We start from the raw sequence: 12,526 nt of genomic DNA, 5'->3' as shown, positions 1-12,526 counted from the left end.
AGAAGGTTGTGGCCAAGTACTACACCAGGGTGGCCAAATCCTGCTCTGGTGAGGAAGTGCGTTGTCGGTTCTGGTCACCGAGATCAGGCCGCACTTCAGGCCTGGTTATGCAGTTCCATCGACAGGCAGAGTATTTTTTTTGTGGGGGGAGACATGGGAGAGGCCTTTGCTCTGCAGTGGGCGTAGGCAGGCTGATGATGATGATTAATCTTTTCTAAATGTTATTATTTTCCAAATGTTAATATTGTAACGTGCTTCCATAGAACCTCGACGGAAGAAGCAGAAGATGAAGGACGAGCAGAGAGAAAGGAAGAGAAAGAGCGGAAGGACGCTGGTAGGCTTCCTGCTTCCATCCTGCTCCGACCGATCCCCTCTGTGAATAACCCCCCGTGCGTTACGTGCTAAGCACGTAACAGCTTGGTGGAGGTGCGGGGTATCGACCACGGAGCATTCCATCTACCGAAGGAGCCGTAGACTCGCAGGCTTCCCACCACTGCCATCGGACATGCCTGGAGACGACAATGCCGAGCAACCCGGGACATCCACAGCGAACAACTGGCCACATTACCGAGAGCCCCGCACATTTTTTGGAAAACCTGAAGAGGACGTTGACGAGTGGCTGAAACACTACGAGCGGGTGAGCAAATACAATCGCTGGAACGCTGCTACCAAACTGGCTAACGTGGTGTTTTTCCTTGCCGCCACTGCCCTTGACTGGTTCGACAATCATGAGGATACATTGAGTTCATGGGCAACCTTTACGACCGAAATCAAGAAAAATTTTGGGGATGAATCGGCAACAAAGAAGCGTGCTGAACAGACATTGCTTCACCGCGCGCAAGTACCCGGAGAAACTTGCACGGCATACATCGAAGCCATCTTAAAGTTATGCAAGCTAGTTAACTCCAGTATGCTTGAAGAAGACAAAGTCGGCCACCTTCTAAAAGGAATTGCGGAAGATGTTTACAATTTCCTGATTAGTAAAGAGAGCCTGAGCACCACCGCTGACGTTATAAAACATTGCAGAACATTTGAAGCTCTTAAGCTGCGTCGAATTACCCCTAAATTCGGAAGATTGGCCAATGTCACCTCTATAGCCAGTGTTGAAGCCTGTCCTCCAAATTCTATGGCTGAAATGATTCGAGAGATTGTGCGCGAGGAATTGTCCAGATCCCGGGACACCTTCTGCCGCACAGAATATCTGCGGCACAGTTCTGCACCGGAGGAAGATGTTGCCGCCCTGTCGACTCCGTGGGCTCAACCTAACGGCACTTTGCCCAAGGACGATCGGAACATTGCCCAACGTTATGGCCACCAGCCGGCGGAAAGGAGGCCCACCTACCCAGAAGACGTTGTTCGTCAGCAGCGAGATCCTGGCTCCAGCCAACGTCGCGACTTTGTTCGCCAGGACTTTTATGGCGGTCGCTGGCGCTCTCAACCTTTGTGCTACCGGTGTGGCATTGCAGGGCATATCGCTAGATATTGCCGCCGTCGTTTCCCGACTTCTCAAGACTGCCAACCCCCAGCGCCTACTTACGGACAAGTGCACACCGCGCAGCAGCGACCCTCAACGTCCGCTTGGGACCCATACCGTCCGAGCACTTTGCGGAGTTCATAACCTGCATCTGACCGCAGTGTGACGCCGCCACCTCAGCGCCAACGGCGGTCACCTTCTCCTCGACGTCGTGCATCCCCTCCGCCTCCGGGAAACTAGGAGGCGCGGCCAATGGAGGTGAGGCCGCCGGCGAGTCGATGACGTCCAATATACCTCTGCCCGTGTTTATGTTGAAGAACAAGCTGGAAGTGTTTATTGATGGTGTGAGAACAATGGCTCTTGTGGACACTGGTGCTACCGTATCCGTTATGAGTTTGAGTTTTAAGAACCGTTTAGGTAGGAAAGTTATGTTTAGTGGTGACCGTGCAGCGTTATTTCGTGGTGTCGGTGGTGAACCTTTGGTTCCACTTGGTGTGTGTGCTTCGGATGTTGTTATTGGTGGTCTAACGTTTAGAACAGAATTCGCAGTGCTACCACGGTCAACGCATGATGTGATTCTTGGAATTGATTTTCTGCAAGAGTGTGGTGCAACTTTAGACTGTCGTACGGGAGAAATTGCTTTGAATTCTTCACTACTTTCAGCTCTTGTGGATAACTCGACACCGGATTTTGGAGCATTTGCGGTGGAAGAAGACACTATTGTACCAGCTTTCTCCGCAGAATTCGTGCGGGTTTCCTCTATTCACAATCAGTGCGAATCTTTTGAAGCTGTGGTAGAGCCTACGACACTCGCCTGCTCTAAGAAGAGTATCGTCGTGCCTCGTTGCGTCGTTCCCGTGGTGAGAGGCCGTACTGAGCTGTGGACAGTGAACCACTCTGAAGAGCCAGCTGTGTTGCCCCGGGGCCTCAAACTCGCCCGTTTCGAGGAAGGTGTGTCAGGTTCCGTCGCGACGTTAACCAACTCTGTCAGTGAGCAGCACGTGAAAAGAGATATGGAGACCCAAGTTAAGGCTATGATTAATCAGGCTCTTCCCACAACCGAGCGTCGCACTCTAGTGGAACTCCTTCTGAAGCACGTGTTCGTGTTCGACTTTGCCAAAGACGATTCTACACCACCGCCTACCAGTCGTATTCATCACACGATCAACACCGGCTCCGCACCTCCTATACGCCAGAAGCCCTATCGAGTCTCAGCCACTGAACGTAAGTTAATAGATGACCAAGTTCAAGAGATGCTAAAGCGAGGCATAATTCGAGAGTCTTCAAGTCCTTGGGCAGCTCCAGTTATCCTTGTTAAGAAAAAAGATGGCACATGGAGGTTCTGTGTTGACTACCGTCGCTTAAATACGGCCACGAAGAAGGACGTCTACCCGCTTCCACGTATAGATGACGCAATTGATTGTCTGCACTCCGCTTCATACTTTTCTTCTATTGATTTGAGATCCGGCTACTGGCAAATCCCCATGCACGCTGCAGATAGGGAAAAAACGGCATTCATAACACCAGACGGACTTTACGAGTTTAACGTTATGCCTTTCGGATTATGTAACGCACCTGCAACATTCGAGCGGTTCATGGATACAATCCTGCGTGGCCTTAAGTGGCAAATTTGTTTATGTTATTTGGACGACGTTGTAATTTTTGGCAAAACGTTTAGTGAGCACAACAGCCGCCTGGATATTGTGCTTGATTGCATGGAACGAGCTGGCCTTATCCTCAATTCCAAGAAATGTCATTTTGGGAACCGTGAAACAATTGTTCTTGGTCATTTAGTTGATAAAGAAGGTGTTCGACCAGATCCAAAGAAAATTGAAGCTGTCAAAAGTTTTACGGTGCCTCAATCAGTGAAAGAGCTGCAGAGTTTTTTAGGACTCTGCTCGTACTTTCGACGCTTTATAGCTAGGTTTGCGGACATCGCTTACCCACTGACGTGTTTGCTGCATAAAGATGCACCGTTCAATTGGACCAGCGAATGTGACGCAGCTTTCCGACATCTGAAATTTCTTTTGACCTCGGGCCCCATCCTACGCCACTTCTGCCCATCTGCACCAATTGAAGTGCACACTGATGCAAGTGGTATCGGTATCGGCGCTGTACTTATACAACGCCATGGTCACGATCAGCACGTGGTAGCATATGCCAGCCGGTCATTGAGTAAGAGCGAAAGAAATTACACGGTTACTGAGCAAGAATGTCTCGCCGTTGTTTTCGCTGTACAGCGCTTCCGCTCCTATCTGTACGGGAATGCTTTCACCGTCGTGACCGACCACCACTCGCTTTGCTGGCTAGTGAGTCTTCGTGACCCCTGTGGCCGGCTTGCTCGATGGGCTTTGCGCCTACAAGAATTTAATTTCACTGTGGTGCATAAAAGCGGCCGTAAACACTCAGATGCCGATTGTCTTTCCCGTTTGCCGCTTCAAACGACTGATGACGACGCAGACAACTTTGATGAATACTTGGCGTCACTTTCACAAGCCTTCCCCGATCTTCAAGTTTTCCGAACTGAGCAACGCAAAGACCAAACATTAACCTCTTTGTTTGATGCCGCTCAAGATTCTGTAAAGAATACTTTTTGCATTCGCGACGGTTTGCTTTATAAGAAGAATTTCGCTTCTGGAGGAGCACGCATGCTTCTTGTACCCGAAAACCTACGCATCACAGTTCTTGAAATGATGCACGACGACGCCACGTCTGGGCACTTGGGAGTGACACGCACACTCCACCGCACACAGCAACGATTTTACTGGCCTAACATGCGTTCAACCATCCAGCACTATGTAGCCAGCTGTGTGCAATGCCAGCGCTTTAAGCTGCCGACTTCAAGTCCACCTGGCAAACTGCGGCCAATCACACCTCCAACAGCCCCGTTTGAGCAAGTTGGCATTGACCTCCTTGGACCTTTCCCACGGTCCTCGAAAGGAAATCGATGGATTCTTGTGTGCGTAGACCACTTAACCCGTTATTGTGAGACAGCCGCGATACCAGCTGCTACTGCGTCTGAAGTATCTAACTTCTTACTTCGTTTCGTCATTCTTCGGCACGGCCCTCCTGCAGTTCTCATTAGCGACCGTGGACGCCAATTTACAGCGGACGTTGTTGAAGAACTTCTCCGCCTCAGCAGCTGCAGTTTTCGCCACTCCACGCCATATCATCCCCAAACGAACGGTGTGGTAGAACGCACTAATCGGACGCTCACCACCATGCTTGCTATGTACATCGCTGCAGATCATAAAGACTGGGATGGCGTCCTCCCGTTCGTTACTCATGCATACAACACAGCGCAACATGAGACAACTGGCTACAGCCCCTTTTACCTGCTCTATGCTCGCTCGCCTCGCTGTGGCCTTGACACCATTCTACCATTTTTCATCCACGACGAACCTTCTCTTGCGACCACACTCTGCAGAGCTGAAGAAGCTCGCCAGCTTGCCCGCGTTCGAATTTTATCTTCGCAAGAGCGTTCCAAGAACCGCTACGACGTCCACCACCAAGAAGTTTCTTATGTTCCTGGTGACATTGTGTGGTTGTGGACCCCTCTGCGCAAGCGTGGTCTGTGTCAGAAACTGCTATCCCACTACACTGGACCGTTTGTTGTGTTGGAGTGCATTAGTGACGTTAATTACGTTATATCGCGACTAACTGCTAGTGGTCGACGGTCACGCCAGTCTCAGGTGGTGCATGTAGCCCGCCTCAAGCGATTCCATCCCAGGCGGTCTGTTTAACTCGCCCGACGGGCTTCGTCTGCGAGGAGGGAAATGTAACGTGCTTCCATAGAACCTCGACGGAAGAAGCAGAAGATGAAGGACGAGCAGAGAGAAAGGAAGAGAAAGAGCGGAAGGACGCTGGTAGGCTTCCTGCTTCCATCCTGCTCCGACCGATCCCCTCTGTGAATAACCCCCCGTGCGTTACGTGCTAAGCACGTAACAATATTATAGTAGAATACAACTTAAAAAAACAGCAGTTGCTAACACTGGACCGCAGTCGCCGCTTTCCAATTGGAACAGAAACAAAATCAGCCTGACTTTTGTAAACGGAACAGTAAACGAAATCAGCTTGAATGTTTGATTTTATCAAACAATCCCCATATCAAAATTCAAAAGCTCATAATTTTTTTTCTTGCAATAAGCTTGTTTATAGGTAACAAGGTATTTTTAAGCAACGGACTACTTTTTCGTCGTGGAGGAATTCTTGCGCGGAGGCTAAATATATGGGCGGAGCTTCACTGCAGACTTAAGTTGTATCCGACTATAAGTGTTTTTATTAAAACCTTCTCTAAATGTTCAAGCTGCACTGACCTCACAAATAAATTTTTTCAACGAAAATGTTTCAGGCTTTGATTAGGCACATTGGCATAACTTGCCATGAATATTTTTGAACAAACTGTAGATGGCTGTGTGCAACGTCTGGGGTGTTTGGCATGGAATGACCCAGTAGAACTGTGTTTGGTCACTCAGAGTCAACCCCTAAGAAGGCTGCTAGCCTGGTGCACAAAGGTCAGCTGACCTTGCAAGCTGATCCAAGTTGAGCCAGGAATCACGTGGAAGAGTGTGTGGGGAAAGGAGCATACTAAATGTCAGCACGGCATCCTAGTAGGCAGTGTATTTAATGTGGAGCAGTCCCTGCATATAGATTAGCTGTCCGTTCATCTTCGTGTGTACACCTTCTTCCCATGTCCATATTTTTTAACACTGCTTTCAATAAATGTAACTCACCTGCCCGACAACCTACTTAGGATCAAATATTTTACAGCTTGAAATAGAAGTGGATATCTGGAGGCAATGATCTGTCTTCAAGGCCAGTCACAAGCCCCACCTTGTGAGCTGTTCATCAAGTAGACACACACTTTTACAGTGCAAAACTGCACATTTGAAAGTAATATTAGCAGCCTTTAAAAGCTATGACTTTACCTTTACTTTTGTCCTTTTCTTCCCTTCGGGTGGTATAAGAGGTCTTCGGTGTCGTTTTTCATTGTAGATGTCCATTTCCTCCTTTGATTCTGCACAGCACATAGAAAGTTAGAAGCAATGTGCATTGATAAAAGGTTAAGAATGTATCATGGAGCTGCACCGCATATTATTTTGAATTTTTCCAATCTGATATGCACACAACCTTTACAAAATGTTCAATTTTTTTGTATTGTAATGGAACAAACCTGCATCCGCGAATTCTGTGTACAAGTTCCTCTCCGTCTACTGCAATCATACTGTATGCAGCTTACCAGATGATGATGATTGCAGATCTTACTGGTTTAAAGGCAGCTTTGTCCAAAGAGCACCATGGCACAAGGAATTTTCGTCTACTCAAGGTGAAATTAGAGACACATTTTTCGAGCATTTTACCGCACATATGCCAAACACCAGGCCAAGGGAAACCTTGCACACACTGCATCATTTCTGAGTACCTGGGGGCACTGTATGGGGATTGAACCCAACACTGCTTGCACGCAAGGTGGATGCTCAAACCAAGAGGGCACAGCTGCGGTACTTCAGGCTGCATTCATATGTCCTTTGCTGAGCAAGAATTAGTTGAAGACACATTAATTAACGTCTTAAGCAGTAAAAGCTTGATTACAATTTCTAAGCACATACACACTTCATTTTAGTGTTTGAGGTTGAGCACATATCCCCTCCTTTTGTCCTGCCTTGAGGGCAAGAACTCTGTAGGGTAATAAATTATAAAACACTAAAAACAGAGAAACACATGCTCGGCTGAGCCACTATAGCAACATGTACCCCACAGCGTTTTGCCTCAAGGAGGGCATCCCTGCTGAAAAAAACTTCTATGATGCAATAACCTCATAGAGGCTTCATCTTAGAATATCATGCAATCTGAATGATATATCATACAATTTGTATGATATTCTATGACATCTCTATGATGACTATGATTTATAGAAATGTATGACATTTCTATGATAATTTTCTATGATTTGTATGATAAGTCTATGATATTTCTATGATAAACTGTGTGAGTTTATTGCAACATAGAACTTTTTTCAGCAGGGATGGCAGTTAAAACTATTACCATTATTTATAAAATATACCTTAATTTAATATATATATGTGTATACATACATACTACATAAAACTTTGTATGCTGATTTCACATTTGGATTTTACGCTCCGCTAGCTGCAACAGTTCATCATCATCATCATTTATTAACCCTTAAGGGTCTCGTGGGGACATTACATAAGGGGGGGGGGATACAAGTGTCCGACGGTCATACATAAGAAAAGGCAGAAACAAGAACAAGAAGAGAGAAAAAAGAATAAAAACTAGAAAGAAAGCTAGACAAAGCAAAACAGTAAACGAATTATGAAGTCAATCAAAGACAATGTGAGAAACAAGCAAAATAGTAAATACATTAATATAGTCAATCAAAAACAATGTGAAAAAAAAAACATAGAGAAATACACACCACAGTAAAACAACGCGTCAAATAAAGCGATCATTTTGTAGCACATCGCAGCTGATACATGGAAAGTTTTATTTTTCTTGGAAATGGTCGATGAGTAGCTGTCTAAAGCTGTCTAAAGCTGTCTAAAGTTACTGAGTCATTAAAACTAATACCCTCATATAGTCCTCCCCGGGACATCAATAGTTAAGAAGGAAGTATACAAGTGTATAATTAGTAGTACACAAAGCCTTGTTGTGTGCAATAAAGCCATTTTTTTCTTATACATGAAGCCCAATACTCACTGAAATAAAATTAAAAACACGAGCAGAAACCCGCGAAATACACGAGGCACCGCGACCCGCGAAACCGGCGGCACCGGCACCGGGAGGCACCGGCGGGGTATCAGAAGCGCAATTCGTTGACAATGTTAGACAACTACGCATGAGAAAACAAGTCATTTTATGAACTTCGCAACCTTTCGTTATAATTATTCGCTAGAAGACAGGTGAAGATACGAGAATTACAAAAAAAAAGAGAAATCGAAACTTTAGAGCACATGTTTTCCATTCGCCGCTTCCCGCGACCTCAACTTGCGCGCTTTGCGTGGTTTACTTGTCATGCCTCAAAATATTTTCACGAGCCCTTGACGAAGCGACAAATATCTATAATATAGCCAATGGATCCCCGAAAGTGCTCCATTTTGAGCTCTCAAGACGGTTGTGTCGTTGCGTAGAGCAGCGCGCGCACAGGTGCGGAAGTCATGCATACTTAGGGCACGCGCTTGTATATACACCTTCCTAATACCGCAAAAAGTTGTTCAGCCGCAGAAAAAGAAATACAATGGATGACCTTTTGGCGACTTACCTGTCATGTGTATGATTCTGGCATCGTAGTAACCGCCAGCGGTGAAGTCGTCGCCGCACCAGTAGACGCTGTAGTTTTTTCCCGGATCGAAATCCGCGACGTTCTTTGGTTCAAATGACTGAACTTTAGTGTGTTCAACAACAGCAGTTGTATGATCACACACGTACTCACAGTAGACGAACATTTCGGGAACAATTAAAACGAACCGCAAATGCGCACTAAGTTTGCAACGCGACGCGCCTTGATTTGGCAATGGACGCATCTCAACTACGCGGACAAAACTATAAGGCGTGCATAGGCTTTCATGCATCATGCGCAGCAAAATATAGTGCCACCTGTAAGCGATCGTACGACGCAATTTCTCATCGGCGCCTACTCCCGTCGAGATGGCGGCAGTCGTCCCCTCGACTCAAGAGGCTCACGTGAATCTGTCTCGGTTCGCCGGTCGGTCCAGAGTGCACACCGCATCGCCTGCCTCGAGTGGCGCTCACATGAATGTGGCTCGGTGCGTAGGTCGGTCCGGAGAGCATACCGCATCTCCTGGCTATCCTCTTCCATTTCCTTCGAATCGAATCGAGCCGCGATTCTTTTCTATTAGTGCACAGAAAATTACCTATGACACGGAAGGAGACCATCCGAAGCAAAGCATGCTGACTGAATAACCGTACGGGTTGTCTTCATGGCATACAGTGTCAATATTTTGCTGCGCATACAAATTTACCTGTTTGCACGTTGCTATTGGCTACATGGCGTGTTCACCCAACAAGTTTCCTGCTTGCGATTCAAGCCACTTATTGGTGTTGGCTTACTGGCGTCTTTGGCCAACAGCTGTACCAGTCAGGATTTTCTTTCCAATTCAAGCCACTCTGTTGGTGTTGGCATAATTTCGCGTTCCGCCAACACGGCCCAATAAGGAATCTGTTGGTGTTGGCTTATTGGCTTGTTTGACAAACAGAGTGCCAATAGCAATTCCTGTTTGCCATTCAAGGGCCAACAAGGAGAGACTGTTGGATTTTTTGATAGGGTATTTCTATTCGCGGATATGTTCAGTGTTTTATAAATTCAAAATTTGTAGCTACATAATTATTTTACAACAATATTTAACATTTGTTTCAAATTTTTTACTTTGTTGCCAGACTTACGTGAATAACCTTGGTGGCCAGATTTCTGAACCAAACTATCACTTCCCGCTTGTACTAAAAATGCTTAGTGGGAACATATTATTTGCTGACACAAAAACAGCCTCATTTCCGCAGCAATCAAAACAGCGTAAGTTCCAATCTTACAACAAAGACATTGTTGTTGAGCTTTCAGATTTTTTATGCCGTGTAGCCAGACGTTTGTGCTCATAATGGCAACTATTTCTATTCGCGGATATGTTCTGTGTTTTATAAATTCAAAATTTGTAGCTGCCACAGCAAATTGAATATTTTCTCTGGCCAAGTCGGTCCGCGTTTTGAGGCCAAGACAGAGGCGGGCGGGGAGCACATAGATCAGAACCCCAGAAGCGTGCACGGCGGAGTCTGATTTGCCAGTCGCAGGTGTACTTCCGGGCGACGCGTAAAATTTTCTGTGTATGCAGGACCAAGCAAGCGAAACGGGCGAAACACTTCACGCGACGGTGCTGCTCTAACAGCGCCCTACGAGGTCCACAAACAGTGCTAATTATTTACTGTCCAAAGTTCCTGCTATGCAGCGCGCGGGGCTGGAGGGAAGCGGCGGAGTGCTTGCCCTTTGCAAAAAAATACATATGAAAACAAAATGCATATGAAGGCAAAAAGAAATGAGCGCGCGCTGACACGCCGATTAACGGGGAGGACTCTGCGTAGACCTTCGTCAGTGCTGCTGTTTCCAAAGCCATAAAGGCGATCTAGTCGTGCCGACCACCCACTGAAAACTCGTCGCAGTGAAATTATTCACTCCATTCTCCCAGTCGCTTGTCCCGGCGGCCGCCGGCGCACTAGCTCAACGCCGAGTTACCATGGAAAAAGGACATTTTCCTTGCTCCATGATGCGCCGCGAGCTGTGGGGGCGAGATCTAGTGCGGAAAACCGCATGGCGCTCGCGAGCTGTGGCCGCCGTGCTTTCCAAAAGTCGGTGCTAGTTGCTCGCAGCCGAAAGGCGTCGTCGCGCACGCGGAGGCGCAGAAAAAAAGAGCGGCAGCACACCCGGACTGGATGTCGCCAAGAAGTCCTTCGTGCAACTTGGGCGCTGAGAAACTCCAAGTTCTCCTACAGCAGGTCTGGTTTGCGAAGACGGGGCTCTTCCGGAGTATTGGTGTAGGGCAGTCGTTTCTCACTTTGTTCCGTACCAAGGCAGGACGCCCATCCACAGAGCTGACCGATACCGACCAGTGGCACGTCAACATCCTACTGCTTGCGGCCCAGCAAGGAGTAGGTTGACATTTTTCTAGTGAACGGATCTCACACGTTGAACTCAGAGCCGAACTGGTCGCTTTCAGCAGAAGGGAAAAGCTAATAGGCTTGAGTATTTCACGGTGTGTGTTTTGAATATTATAAGCGTCCTAAACTACTATGTCCTTCCCGAATGTATTTCTAATAGTGTATAGGTACGTTTTGGGATAATCAACGATCAATAGCCAATTACGACCGCTTAAATTTTTCTCTTGCTGGTTGAGCAGAAGATAACGCTCATACCACGTGATAACTTATCATGTCATGTCTACTGTCATGTGGGGAGGGCCAGCGCAGCAGCAGCAGCCAGTGGACTACCGCACTAGGCGGCCCACCCACATGTTCTGAGAACATTGAAGAAATAAAGATGTTTGTAATCAATCAATCAATCAATCAATCAATCAATCAATCGCGCGATCACCGAACCCCTGACAGCGAGAGTCAGTGAACCAACTGGCGACAACCCTGCAGAGTTGTGCACAAGTGTAGTAGAAGTTATGGGCTTCAAATGCCTAAAAATTACACCAAACGATTATGTGCAACGATGGAAACTAAACAAATTTTATTAATTCCAAATTTGCAAACAAAGTTTAACATTTGTTTCAAAATTTAGACTGTTGCCAGACTTACGTGAATAACCTTGGTGGCCAGATTTCTGAACGAAAACTATCACTTTCCACTTTTACTAAAAATGCTCAGTGGCAACATATTATTTGCTGACACAAAAACAGCCTCATTTCCGCAGCAATCAAAACAGCGTAAGTTCCAATCTTACAACAAAGACATTATTGTTCAGCTTTCAGATTTTTTATGCAGTGTGGTCAGACGTTTGTGCTCATAATGGAAACTATTTCTCTTCGCGGATATGTTCTGTGTTTTATAAATTCAAAATTTGTAGCTGCATAATTATTTTATAACAATATTTAACATTTGTTTCAAATTTTTTACTTTGTTGCCAGACTTACGTGAATAACATTGGTGGCCAGATTTCTGAAAGAAAACTATCACTTCCCGCTTGTACTAAAAATGCTTAGTGGGAACTTATTATTTGCTGAGACAAAAGGAACCTCATTTCCGCAGCAAGTAAAACAGTGTGAGCTCCAAGCTTACAACAAAGACATTGTTGTTGAGCTTTCAAATTTTTGATGCATTGTGGCCAGACGTTTGTGCTCATCATGGCAACTATGCATTTCTTATCACAGATATATTTCGAGTTAGAGTAAAAAGTATTATTTTATTTTTTCTGTTGTGAGGTAGCAATAATTTATGCAACATCTAGTCTAAATCTTAGTGAGTCGTCTGCATCAACGATGTTACAGCGGCGCCTCGCATCGAGCGCCCGTACCCGCGGTCCGA

The sequence above is a fragment of the Amblyomma mixtum genome, chromosome 3 (assembly GCF_055824585.1).
Source record: "Amblyomma mixtum isolate Tamu chromosome 3, ASM5582458v1, whole genome shotgun sequence".
NCBI classification, from domain to species: Eukaryota; Metazoa; Arthropoda; class Arachnida; order Ixodida; family Ixodidae; genus Amblyomma; species Amblyomma mixtum.
This window is presented reverse-complemented; position numbering follows the sequence as displayed.